This window comes from Phoxinus phoxinus (assembly GCF_949152265.1).
Source record: "Phoxinus phoxinus genome assembly, chromosome: 13".
In the NCBI taxonomy this organism is placed as follows: Eukaryota; Metazoa; Chordata; class Actinopteri; order Cypriniformes; family Leuciscidae; genus Phoxinus; species Phoxinus phoxinus.
Window position 1 is genome coordinate 5,263,267 of NC_136888.1, and position 14,334 is coordinate 5,277,600.

The 14,334-nt window shown below is 38.0% G+C and overlaps 1 protein-coding gene across 6 annotated transcripts in view; it reads right to left on the reverse strand.

The window, feature by feature from the left end:
- Positions 1-14,334, reverse strand: part of numb (NUMB endocytic adaptor protein) — a 91,932-nt gene extending 77,598 nt beyond the window's left edge. For 2 of the 6 annotated variants that reach the window (XM_079633231.1, XM_079633229.1), the window contains exon 1: positions 14,202-14,334. The gene's annotated coding sequence lies outside the window, so the exon portion shown is untranslated. Of the gene's footprint in view, positions 1-12,794; positions 13,032-14,201 lie in introns of those variants that run through there. The other 4 variants (XM_079633230.1, XM_079633228.1, XM_079633232.1 and 1 more) reach the window with 3 other exon arrangements.

A 14,334-nucleotide genomic window follows, 5' to 3' on the forward strand; every position in this document is an offset into this window, starting at 1 on the left:
TCTAATGAGGCTGCACGATTATGACAAAAATCATAATTGTCCTTGATCATTCCCATGAAATTGTAATTGCGATTATTACAATTTACATTGAATGATGTTTTGAATAGCTTTATGTCATTGTTTGAAGCGACTGCATGCCGTATTGTAATATCAAAATAAACAAGCTGAAAACACTCTTCCTGAAAAACCTTTGCTTTTCTGTAGCATTAAGCCTCAAATTGACCTGGATGGATGGATGGATGGATGGATGGATGGATGGATGGATGGATGGATGGATGGATGGATGGATGGATGGATGGATGGATGGATGGATGGATGGATGGATGGATGGATATACAGACAGAGGGATGGACAGATGGATGGATGGATATACAGACAGAGGGATGGATGGATGGATGGACAGATGGATGGATGGATGGATGGATGGATGGATGGATGGATGGATGGATGGATGGATGGATGGATGGATGGATGGATGGATGGATGGATGGATGGACGGACGGACGGACGGACGGACGGATGGATATACAGACAGAGGGATGGATGGATGGACAGATGGATATACAGACAGAGGGATGGATGGATGGATGGACAGATGGATGGATGGATATACAGACAGAGGGATGGATGGATGGATGGACAGATGGATGAATGGGTGGATGGATGGATGGATGGATATACAGACAGAGGGATGGATGGATGGACAGATGGATGGATGGATGGATGGACAGATGGATGAATGGATGGAGGGATGGATGGATATACAGACAGGGATGGACAGATGGATGAAGGGATGGATGGATGGATAGATGGATGGACAGATGGATGGATGGATGGACAGATGGATGAATGGATGGATGGATGGATGATATACAGACAGAGGGATGGATGGATGGATGGATATACAGACAGGGATGGACAGATGGATGAAGGGATGGATGGACAGATGGATGAATGGATGGATGGATGGATATACAGACAGAGGGATGGATGGATGGATGGATGGATGGACAGATGGATGGATGGATGGATGGATGGATGGATGGACAGATGGATGGATGGACAGATGGATGGATGGATATACAGACAGGGATGGACAGATAGATGGATGGATGGATGGACAGATGGATGGATGGATGGATATACAGACAGAGGGATGGATGGATGTCAAATATTAAAAAAAAATATATAAAAAAAGTAAAAATAAATATGCATGGTATTATAATGTTATACTAAAATTAAAACAATGGTGGAAAATCCCTTAAGATAAGCAGTAGAAAGAAAAAACACATTTTATAAGCTCACAGAATAATGTATTTTGACTTTTTTTTGGTAATTGCGCCTTGGAACAATTACGTTAATTGTGGCATCCTTAATTGTAATCGTGATTACAAATTCGATTAATTGTGCAGCTCTACTGTCTAACATGTTTTGCCCCACAAGAGAAAGAGAAGAGTTGTAAGTGACATGAGGATGTTGTCAGGCTTATCATTTGGTAAACGATGAGATCCAGCATCTCTTCACAGTTCTTCTGTATATCTGATAGAAGTGTGTCCACATTACCCAGATCCCACAGTCTAAAGCCACGGTCACACCAGACTATTTCTACAGACACTGCAATCGTTGTATGATGTTACACTCTGCAGCCTCGGTTTTTATAACAATTTTCAACATATAATGTATCGAATGTGTAAAAATATGCGATCTACTCCACTTCACTGCTACACTGCCTGAAGTGATGATTCAGAGCTTAGACCATGACGTAGAAGACTTTTATTGGTCACACGTCTTCACGTTATACGAATTTTTAAGGGCAGAGTTCACCTATCTTGAATTGTATATAGTGTACTATACTATATAAAGTATATAGTGTGCTGTGCTATGCTGCGTGTTTCAGAGTGAAGCGAGCCAGTGTTTATAAAATCTGGGTTCACAGTGGCGCAAACTCATGAGTTTGAGTTCAACACAACCAGTTGAGGCTAAAAAAAATGTGAGACCACAAACATGACGACAAAAAAAACGATAATAGTGTTTGGACTGCTTTTTACAGAAAATTTGTGGGAGAAAAAAGAAAGAGGTTTGAAAATGTTGGATATTTAAGATTTGAGATCAGTGCGGCCCTACGTTCTTCCAATGTAGGGCTGGATAATAATTCAATATCAATATATATCGTGATATATTGTGAAAGTGTCAAATGTGAAAGTGATGATTCAGAGCTTAGACCATGACGTGTAAGACTTCTATTCGTCACACGTCTTACGAATTTTAAAGGGACACTGTGTAGGAATTTCTCTCATCTAGCCAGAGCCGGCCCGAGCCTTTTGGGGGCCCTAAGCAGAATTTGATTTTGGGGGCCCCTCCTACCACGCGGAGTCACCTGTGCTTGACGATTACTGACACAAATGTCACGCTATAATGCTACATTATACAGTGAGGTTATGTGTTAATACAAAAATAAATACTTAATAAAAAATAGATACTTAAATAAAAAGTTGTAACTTTTACTTTACTCTTTTACTAACTCATTGAAACTTCTGAAAACAAACTCTCACAAAACATAAATAAATTATTTGAAAATGTACAATAAATGTGCAATCTTCAACTACAAAATAAAACCAAAATAGACAAACATGGATATAATCAAAAATAGAATGTTACAAAAAAAAAAATAGATAGGCTACTTAAATAATGAAAGTGCATACATTTTTCACTTTTGTTTTTAAAACGTTTAACTTTTACTTTACTCTTTTACTAACTCTCTCAATTATTTACATCATTTAAAATAATGACAAAACTGAGAAATCAGAAACATAATAACAGCAACAACAATGACAATTATTGACGGTGTAACTGTCCTCAAAATATATTTTTTTTAATATATAGATTATTATTGTAACAGACTTTGTTGGATTGTACATGCATCATGGCAGAATCTAACAAAGTCTGTTACAATAATAATGATGTACTGGCGCTAGTTGTATATGTGTGCATGCAATGTATTTTTCCCCTCGGGGCTTGCCGTAGAGGCGCACTTGTTACTGGAGTGTCGCGGGGTTTTGGAGTTAGTGATCTGATGTGTGGAATATAATAAAGTGGAGAAGACTTCAAACTGCTATCGTTTATTATTTTCTTATTTCTGTTAGTGTTAGGTGAACCCTATACGAACGCTCGGTCACATTATTAAGATTATTAAAACCATATTAATAAAGTTGAAGTCTATTTTCATCACAGAAGTCTCCCCACCCACAAATTGTCTATGCACGCGAGGTGTCTAGATTATGCGCTTGACTCAAACGCTGGCAGACACAGCAGCAGTTGTAGGCAGGTATATTGATCATAAAATCAGAATTCGCTTGTCATGAATTATTCATTCATTCATTTATGTTACTTGTTTAAGTTATCTAATATGTATAAAAAATAAATTAAAAATAAAAACTTGATTGGGGGCCCCCTGGTGGCCAGGGGGCCCCATGCAGCCGCTTAGTTCGCTTATGCCTTGGGCCGGCCCTGCATCTAGCGGTGAAATTGTATTTTGTATTCAAACGAATAGTGCTCTCTAGCACCTCGCTTTTTCAAATGCGTGTTGCAACTTGCGGTAGCCGTTATGTACCAAGAAGCTATGACAACAATATAGCCCTTCGTCGAGTTTAAGTATACGTTACATATTCTACTGTTATGCTGCCTATAGTGTTGTCAAAAATATCGATATTTCGATAAATATCGATACTGAAATATCTGAACGGTACCAATACTAATTAGCCGAGCGGTCACTTTCACTTCTCTCCAAAGGCGCGTTGACAAACACCACACGTGACGCACTCGTCTCATTCGCTCTGGTTAAATAGCAAAAGTGAAGTGAATGGAAAGATGGCGAGGGCGGCGCCCCCGCGACCGGCTTTGGTTGATTGATAAAGAACACCGCGAGCGGGCATGTCGGAGTCGGAGAATAGCGTGGACACGCGCTACACACCGCGAGCGGGTATGTCAGAGAATAGCACAGACACGCGCTTCACACTGCGAGCGGGCTGCGGTGACCCAAAAGATTGTTTGACAGTCAATAATCCCTCACATCACTTTTTCAAATTATTTTATAGGTGAAAACAGACTTAAGGAACAGGCTCCAGGGGTACCATTTAGCAAGCATAGGCTACGCTCAGCATCAGGGGTGTTTGTTGTTTGGACAGACCTTTCCCCACTGCTAAAAAAATCCTAAAGGAAACACTGTAACTTTTCTCATTTTAACTTTTCTGAAACATTAACCAAGATGGCCTAGTATTGTTGTTGATATGAGTCTGTGTTGTCTCGTTTTTTCACCGTAATTCTTAAAGTTAACATAATCTGACTGAGGAATCTTAGACAAGTAAATATTTTAACTGTGGTCAAATGTAAATTAACTTGTGCCTATTTAACTTTATTCAGAAAATTATTATTTAATTCTGCAATTTGCCTTCATTAGCGATTATCATCAATTTGATTACACAGATATTAATTAAACTAAACAGCTAGACAATGGCATCTCTGAATTCAATAATGAAATGCCTTTTAACTGAAAATTGAATGTTTAATCTTATTATTATACATTACTGACACTCTATCCTCCAATTTGATACTGTTAAGTGCTTTTTTGTTACAGTAGGCTATATTTTAATATTTGATAACAGTAGGTTATACAAATACAACGGGTCATGTTAGCCCTGGTCCAATTAAAAAATATTAACAGATAGAACTCAGGACATTTTTGTTCATGTAAAATATACCTCATTGTCATGTTCTAGACTTGTTATATTTAGCTTTAAATAAAAAAAATAACCCCTTAATATTGTGGCAGTTTTTTTCTCTGTGGTATCGAAAATGGTATCGAATATCGATATTTTTCAAGGTATCGTATCGAAGTTAGAAATTCTAGTATCGTGACAACACTAGCTGCCTATATCATGAATTACACAACCAAGCAATGAAAAAAAAGCTTGTAATTTAGACCGTAACATTGACTTACCCCTTCGAGAAGAAAGCAGGCAACTTCAGAGTCCCTTTCAAAGTCTTTCTCCTTCATTAGCTCTTTCCACCTGGGAAAAGCTATCCCGTTATTTACCCTCGGTTTTTGAATTCGCCGGTCACGTTTCCTTTTAAATTCAATTTTGGCATTTCTTCTGTGGCTCAGCATAAGTATGATCCTGAATTATGAAGTACCGTACTTCATTTTTTCAAATTTACCGGGGCAGTGCGTGCCGAGGCATTACGCCTCTCTCCTTGTTGTGACGCTGGCTCTGAACGAATACAAAATGCGTTGAGGAACACAACCAGATGAGGGTAAAAAACATGTGAGACCACAAACATGACAATAAAAAAATCATAGATTTAGGAGTTTTGTTCCTATAGTTTGTGGAGTTCTGCGATGTGACCAAGACTGTCCCGACTGAACACTGGAAGTCTTGCAACATTTCTAAACATGACTTTAGAGTAAACAAACATGACATTCGATGGCCAAGAAGAATAGTAATATTCGCTAATAATGTTTGGACTGCTTTTTACAGAAAATTTGTGGGAGAAAAAAAGAAAAAGGTTTGAAACTGTTGGATATTTAAGATTTGAGATCAGTGCGGCCCTACGTTCTTCCAATGCAGATTAAATCACTCTTATCAAACATCCCATCACAGGAGAATATGATCGCATAATCTGTAGAACCATCAAGATAATCAGGACTTTACCAAGGATTGTGGGAAGGGGAATAGGGCCCAACATCGGCGCGGTTATCTCGTAGTGTGTGGGCTGTATTTTCACACTGGAATTTCCAACATTTCCAAAAATTTTGTGGACAGATGGTCAGCATTTCACTAGAATAATGGGACACATTTGTAAACCTGTTTTAACAGAAACGGCGGTTTTCTTCCAAAATTACAGTTTAGTAGACATAAAGACATAGCCTACGTATTGTAAATTTAATACAAGTACTGTATAAAGTTTTATTATTCCCTGTTTAAAATTTATTATTCTGTATAAAGTTTTATTATATGTTTTATTATGTATACTTCTTATGAAATATACATTTTTAATTTACATTTATTTTACAGTGCTGTTACACTGCAATAATAATATATTACCGTCTTGGGGATAATAATAATAATCACAATAATAATAATATCAGTAAAAGACACTATTATTATTATTACTTTTTTCAAATTGTTTGGCATCCTAAAAACAGCAGAGTGTGTGATGTGGACAGAGACACTATCATAACTAAAAAGATGTTTCTAGAAAGTCAACTCAAAAACTTTTTACTCTATTCAAATTGTTCAGTGAAAAGGGGTTGGAGCTCTTAATTTTAAACTCTCAAAGTGAACCTGATTGATGCATTTAACTTAAAATGTAAAAACCCCCCAGAGTCTCACAGAATCCTGTGGGAAACACTTTGAAAATACCTGTGTAACGTGAAGAGCTTAATGTAAAGCAGCAGATAGGTTAGTAATGACGTCACGTCAGCAATGACGAAATTCTTCCTCTTACGACACTTGCTGGTAGGTGAGGCTGGCTGGCAGGTTTCAACACACTATTAAAGTCAAGAGTTCTCATTAACACCAGCATTGTGTTCCTGTAAAATGAGATCCAGGGTCTGAGACCAGATGGTCTAAAGATACAAATGTCTCTATTAGCATAAGCATTAACGATGCTTGAGACTTAATTACGATTAGCATTATTCTGCATGTTGATAAGGTTCTCCACACAAGTGGTGTTGGTTCATTTTAAAGCTACTGAATGCAACTAGGGAAAAAACACCAATCTGAGGATTAAAACAGCTTGATGAATTTTTCAAAGTTATACAGACAAGTCAATGTTTTCACCAACACAGTGTTGGAGTTGTTTAACTTTTTGTGGTTACCATTGTGCTGAAGAGTAGTGCTTGTGATTAGGTTTGTAAGTATACTACGACACTGGCATTGATAGTCAACATAATATTTTACTTGATCATTAAATTTACAAGCTAAATAAGTTACATTTAAAGTGCTACGCAAGCCTAGATGTACATTTGAACTGAAATACATCAGATTAATTGGGTCCAGCCCAGCGCCACCACTCAATTATGTTGAAATAAGTTGTAACAACTTAAAGGGTTAGTTCACCCAAAAATGAAAATAATGTCATTAATGACTCACCCTCATGTCGTTCTAAGCCCGTAAGACCTCCGTTCATCTTCGGAACACAGTTTAAGATATTTTAGATTTAGTCCGAGAGCTTTCTGTCCCTCCATTGAAACTGTATATACAGTCTACTGGCAATGTCCATAAAGGTAATAAAAACATCATCAAAGTAGTCCATGTGACATCAGTGGGTTAGTTAGAAGTTTTTGAAGCATCGAAAATACTTTTTGGTCCAAAAATAACACAAAATAAGACTTTATTCAGCATTGTATTCTCTCCCGGGTCTGTTGTGAATCTGCGTTCAGGACTCCGCAGTGACGCTGCTGGCGTAAGACGCTGATGACGTGTTATCTGGTGCGCCCGAGCTTCGTTTACAGTCTGAGGGAGACGCACGCTATATTCAAGCTATTCTACATTGTTTGCGTGGATATCATTTTTTTAATGGTGCGTAAATGTGCATGTCGCGGATGAGACACTTTTACAGCGTGCGTTTCCCTCAGTCTATAAATGAAGCTCGGGCGCACCAGATAACACGTCATCAGCGTCTTACGCCAGCAGCGTAACTGTGAAGGATTGACAACAGACCCGGGAGAGAATACAATGCTGAATAAAGTCTTATTTTGTGTTATTTTTGGACCAAAAAGTATTTTCGATGCTTCAAAAACTTCTAACTAACCCACTGATGTCACATGGACTACTTTGATGATGTTTTTATTACCTTTATGGACATGGACAGTATACTGTATATACAGTTTCAATGGACGGACAGAAAGCTCTCGGACTAAATCTAAAATATCTTAAACTGTGTTCCGAAGATGAACGGAGGTCTTACGGGCTTAGAACGACATGAGGGTGAGTCATTAATGACATTATTTTCATTTTTGGGTGAACTAACCCTTTAATTTTATTAAGTACCGTATTTTCCGGACCATACGTTTTTCACTGTTTGGCTGGTCCTGCGACTTATAGTCAGGTGCGACTTATATATCAAAATTAATTCATACTGACTGAGATGAACCAAGAGAAAACATTACCGTCTACAGCCGCCAGAGGGCGCTCTAGTTAGCGGAGTTGTTCAGAAGCGACACCGAGGAAGAACTCAATGGATTCAGTGTTGTGGGATGAGATCGGGAACTTGGTGAACTTGCTTACCAGTAACTTGTTGGACTCGCTGGCTAATGTTAATTTAGCCTATTCAGAGGTATATGTTCTTTATGCTGTTATTATTATTCTTTATTGACTGTTAATGTGTTACGTTAACATCCCGGACACCTAGTCAGCCTGTTGTTCTGTGTGCTGTTGTGTAGTTGAATAACTTGCCTTTCCAGATTAAATATCTGTTCTTGGTCTTGGATTTTGTGAAATAAATTTCTAAATAAATGCGACTTATAGTCCAGTGCGACTTATATATGTTTTTTTCCCTCTTCATGATGCATTTTTTGACTGATACGACTTATACTCCGGCGCGACTTATAGTCCGGAGAATACGATAATCAACTTTTTTTTCTTTTTTTTTATGCTACAAAAATGATTGTTCATTACAACTTGTCATAATTTAAAGATTAATGCAAACTGTTGCAAATGTAAAACATTTGTTTTAGTGTGTGAGACATTTTATTATTTAGAAGTCGGCATTAAAGTGTAACTCAACCCCTGGCCAGCCTTCTCCACCCACTGGCAATATTTGAAAAATGCTAGAAATTGGGCAGCGGAGACAAATCGAGTGCGGGGCTGAGCCCGTGTGCACCTGCGTGCACCTGAGACAACACCCACAGTGACGGATTGATTGACAGCTGTCAGACTCGCAAGACAGCTTTGCAACAGAGAAAAGGACTTTTCTCCCCCACCTTCACCTGGTGAATTGTCTGTGGATTTGTTTATAAAAATACATTTAGACAGCTTAACAATAGTGATTGCTATCAGAATACGAGTAGAATTTCAACCAGCATAACAAAAAATGTTTCTGTAGAGAATCACCTATTACATATTTAATGTCAAGCCCTGCAACATTCAATAACATGAATTTTTCTATTTGAATTTTTTCCATTTTTAATTTAACCAAAATGTCATAACCGGATCTTATGGTGTTTTCTCTCTGCTTCTCATCTCCAGTCATTTAGTCCACTTAACCCCGTGACTTTCTTAAAATCGACAGCAAGCTCGCATTCAGATCTTCCTCCATCCAATCAATCAATAGTCCGATTCACTGCATCATAATGGGCCTGTTTACAGCTGGCCACTTCATGTGTTTTCTGTGATCGGATAGCTGTTCGATCGTGAAAAGACCAGGTGTGAATGCAATCGAGACGGATTTAAATCCGATCGCTCAAACCACATCAGGAGGAGGTCTGGGCCGTATACCAGACGAAACTGGACTAGTGTAAATGCATCTGGCTGTTGAAACCACATAACGTTAACTCCTCCCAACGTGTTAGAAGCTATATGTCATGTTATAGTCAGATATGACGACGCTACTGCAACACACATCGCCATGGATGAGCATCTCTTCATCAAGCAACGCGCAAACTATCACAAATCAAAGTGAAAGTAAGTCGCAAACGCTCAGCACAATCATTCTTCATTAAAAGTAAATGAAGCGGTCTCCTATTCTCCTAGATTTTGACATTTTAGCTGATGATCAATAAAATGCAGCTAATATCTGTTGCTTTCGGTGACGTGAACTCCATTAAATCTGCATATAGCGCGGGAACTGAAGATCAGATTTATATCCGTTTTGCGAAAACACATTTGTGACCAGGTGTAAATGGAATCGTTTTGATAAATCAGATAACTATCCGATCAGTAAAAACAAATGAAGTGTCCAGGTGTAAACAGGCCAAATATGGTCAAAAACGCGACTTACTTCCATTTCATCACAACTAGGCAACGATTAATCGCATCCAAAATAAAAGTTTGTATTTAAATAATATATGTATGTGTACTGTTGTGTATAATTATTTTGTCTATTACACACACACGCATACATATTTAAGAAAAATTTGTTATTTATATAGCCTATAATATAAATTATGTATAAATATATACATGCAAATAGTTCTTAAATATATATATATATATAACTTTTATTTTGGATGTGATTAATTGCGATTAATCGTTGCCCATCGCAACTTTAAATAACTTCCGTCTTGCATCAAACACACTGAATTAAAGTATTTATGTTCTCAAAAGTTGAAGTGAGAGATTGTGAAAAGCGTGCAGGTTCTGAAAGAGATTCGCAGATCCCTGACCAAACACCAGCTCCATTTTGGTGAAAACGGGGTATGGCCGGATTCCCAGATAACATTTCATGAATGCGCTGTCATTGACTGTGATGTCAGCAGTAAGTCAGAGAACTGGACACACACACACCAGGTCAAAGTCCACGAGCAGAAACAGCAGTGATATCTCAGAACGGCTTACATCTCAGCCATTCATCCAGCGCCGTGACCTCGCTTTACACGCGCCTATAAAACAGGGAATGTGAAACGGAGCAGACGCAGTCCTGATAAATTACAAGACCTAATCATCCACGACAGAGAAGAGTACGGCCTACTTCGAAATCTGTATAACGACATAATAAATTGTGTATCGTCACATTTTAGTAGGCTTACACATGCAAAACTGCACAACCATGAGCACAATCGTTTGAAAACACGGTCCAAATGAAGCACGCTGGCGAGGGAACGCAGTATTGAATGTGATAATGATTAACCGCTGAGCAACGCAGGACAGCTGGAACCAAAGGTAGCTGAGTAAACAGATAACAGCAGCACCCTCTCGATTCGAGTCTTGGCAGAGCTGGCCTCTATAAGGAAATGAGAAATGACTTCATCCCACAAGAAAACCCATCATAAGTGTGTACCGTAGTTCGAAAGCGACTCCCATTCTGATGACTCATCAACTGGATGCACTCGTTTCCCAATGTCATCAAACTTCTTCTGAGAAGAGCCGAGCCCTGAACATGTGGTTACAACAAAACTATTGCTTTTCAATGGAAATACAACATTGTTTGGTGTTGGTTCGGTATGTAGATTTACGGGCAATGTGTGATTATCTGATCAGAAAGTGCCTGATAACACCAGAGCGTAACACTAAACTGTAAGCTTACTGTAATCATATTTGATACGTGAATTTCGTGACTCTAGATGATCAAAACTTTGCTGTAAAACCTGTTGCACACAATCTACTACAATCCTTCTGTCGTCTGATTGATAGTTTAGACATTTTTTATCAAGTAAAAGGTATAATTGTACAAACGTCCTCCTCGTGTCTTTCTGTTGTGAAACCTGCACTGATTGTAATAAAGTAAAAGTAAGAATAACTTTCATATGTTTTAGTAAAATGTCTACTTGCTTAGCAATAGCAACTTGGGTACTTGATTAACCAAAGATCATTTTTAGAAACAAAATCATACTCAAATCATCAGGCTTTTGAGGAAGGTTTATGTGTTCATCTCTTAATCATCATTGTATTGCATTGGATTATATGTTTTAAAACTACAGAGCTTTGATTATAAACTAAGCATTTAAATATAATCTTACTAAGACATGTTATTGGCAGATATAGAGTGGCGACTGATAAACATTAGGTCTATTTAATGTAGACAGTCAGCAATACTGTTATTAATCTCATTCATTTACACTAAAAGCCTCACTTTTTGACCTATAAATAAATATCTGCATCTGCACCAAATTGCATATTTCTGCTCAGTTTGGGCCTCTGATTAAAACTGAGGTGTTTTCCTCTCCATATTCTCATTATATCATACTAAAAGCCTGATATATCAAATATGATATATTTTGCATTAATTCCATAAAGGTTCAATAAACGGTTCCACATCAAAACATTTGATTTTCTGATTATGATTTAATATGTCAAGTTGACAGACCCATGATGCCATTCTGAGATGTATGTGACTAATGTGTTGTTATGTGACCTATTAAGATCTTTACTGACCAGTCACTCTTCACCAAACCATCATTCTGGAGTGTGACAGCTACACACAATTGTTGTTTTGAGTCACTAGATGAATAAGCAGACTGGTGATTAAATAAAAAGATGTTAAGTTCCTGACTTATGTCAAACTATGCCAGCATTATTAACATGACCAGTCCTACCATGTCCAACCACTAAAGGAATTACAGGCATGAATTACAGTTCACTGCATGTCAATAGCCCAATAATAGCCTGGCTCCAAGCATCAGATATTCCTCTACTCTGGTGTTCATAATAACAGAGTACATGATAGGTGATCACAGTAAAGGTGTATTTAGTGATTTAAGTGTTGTGAATCTGTGGCAGGTGAGCTGCTAACCGGCTAACTCAGCTAGCAACTCTTCCACAAGCAGCCCAAACCCATAACCCAGTTCACCAAAGACAAACCCTCGACACGAAACACACAACACACAATGTTTTTACTCAGAAACCATCAGTTTGAGGAATTTTATCTCGCTAGTGACTTGTTAGCAGCTGACTTAGCCGGATGCTACCTTATGAACTCAAAGACAAACAGTCTGTTAGCTGGTTAGCTGGCTAACAACAACATCATAACCCATCGTAATTACAAACACCAGCATTATTATTATTATTATTATAACACCATCAACTCGATCAGCAGCCTCTCAGGTCAGACGGATAGGTAAAGGTGAATCGACTCACCTGTTCAGCGGCGGGTCAGATGAACTGCTCGTATCCACAGATGTAACGTTACGTGAACCCGACCAGACAGATTCAGAGATTTACACGACCAGTGAAATAAAGTGTTATATTCCCCAGATGATGGCTGGATCCTGCTGGACGTGTTGTGTGTGTGTGTCTCTCTCTGACTGACTGTTCGCCGGGTTCAGCCGTCAGTCGCTGATCTGCTGGTGGGCGGGGCTACAGGCTGACACGAGCACGAGCGCTCATTAATTATTCACAACATAAACAATTAGCCTGGGAGGAGCATTCATGACACCACTGTGACCCAATATATATATTATATATACATATAGACTCTCTTCTATCTAAAAAAAAAAAAAAAAAACTTTACATGTACTGCGTTAGATTGAACTGAGAAAGGTCCTAGCACATATTGTTGTCCTAATGTTAGTTTAACTGCTTCTATGTTCTCATTTGTATAAGTCGTTTTGGATAAAAGCGTCTGCTAAATGAATAAATGTAATATACACAAAACACTAACACCCCCACCAATAGTGCATATTTACAATAGCCTTTCTGCTGTAATTATGATAAAGTTTTCAAACTTTTTTATTGATTTATTAAATTAATGAACATGATTAATTTAATATAGCCTATAGGACTATCAATTACTTCTGTTATAAAACAATTAACTTATTTTACAACATTATCCCCTGTTTCACAGACCCAGTCTAAATTGCATTATTGATCTGATTCAACTGAAAGCAACTTGCATTTATATATCTTAAAATATATCATTCAGTGCCATTGGTTCATCTCAAGATGCACACCAGTAATGTTTGTATAAGGCATATGTATAAAAGCTACTTAAATGTACCAAGGCCTAATCCTGTCTGTGAAACCAGGCCAATTGTATTTCCAACAATGTTGTCTGACATTATAAATCTATTTTTTTTTTTCACTCTTCTTTCACAGTAAATCTTCCACATAGAATATTATATTCTTAACTCAAGCAAAACATTATAATATAGGGGTAAAAATGAAATGAGTATATCAGCCAATTCAGATATAATAAAAATGCATTGGCTAATACAGCCACTCATATATTGTGCATGGCTGCACAATCAAATCAGACTTCCGAGAAGAACAGTAAAAACCACAATGCAATGTTTTGAATCAGCAACACACAAAAGTCATTACAAGGTCTCTTTTAAAAGCAGATGTGGATATTTAACACAGCTGTTATATATTAGATTATAAGCGTGTTTCGACGGCCCTCGTGGACGGCAGGTGTGTGTGTGTGTGTGTGTGTGTGTGTGTGTGTGTGTGTGTGTGTGTGTGTGTGTGTGTGTGTGTGAGCGAGGGATGAATGTGAGGAATGACAGAGCTGTCGATCCTGTTAGTTATCTCTCTCTCCACACTCACCTGTGTGTGTGTTCTCGGGTCACTCACTGCCTTGAATCTTTCATGATAGACGAGGTAAGGGACACAACGCTCATTCGCTCGTGACGTCAGTCCTGCACGTGCACATACATTCAAGATCATAACAGTGACGCGC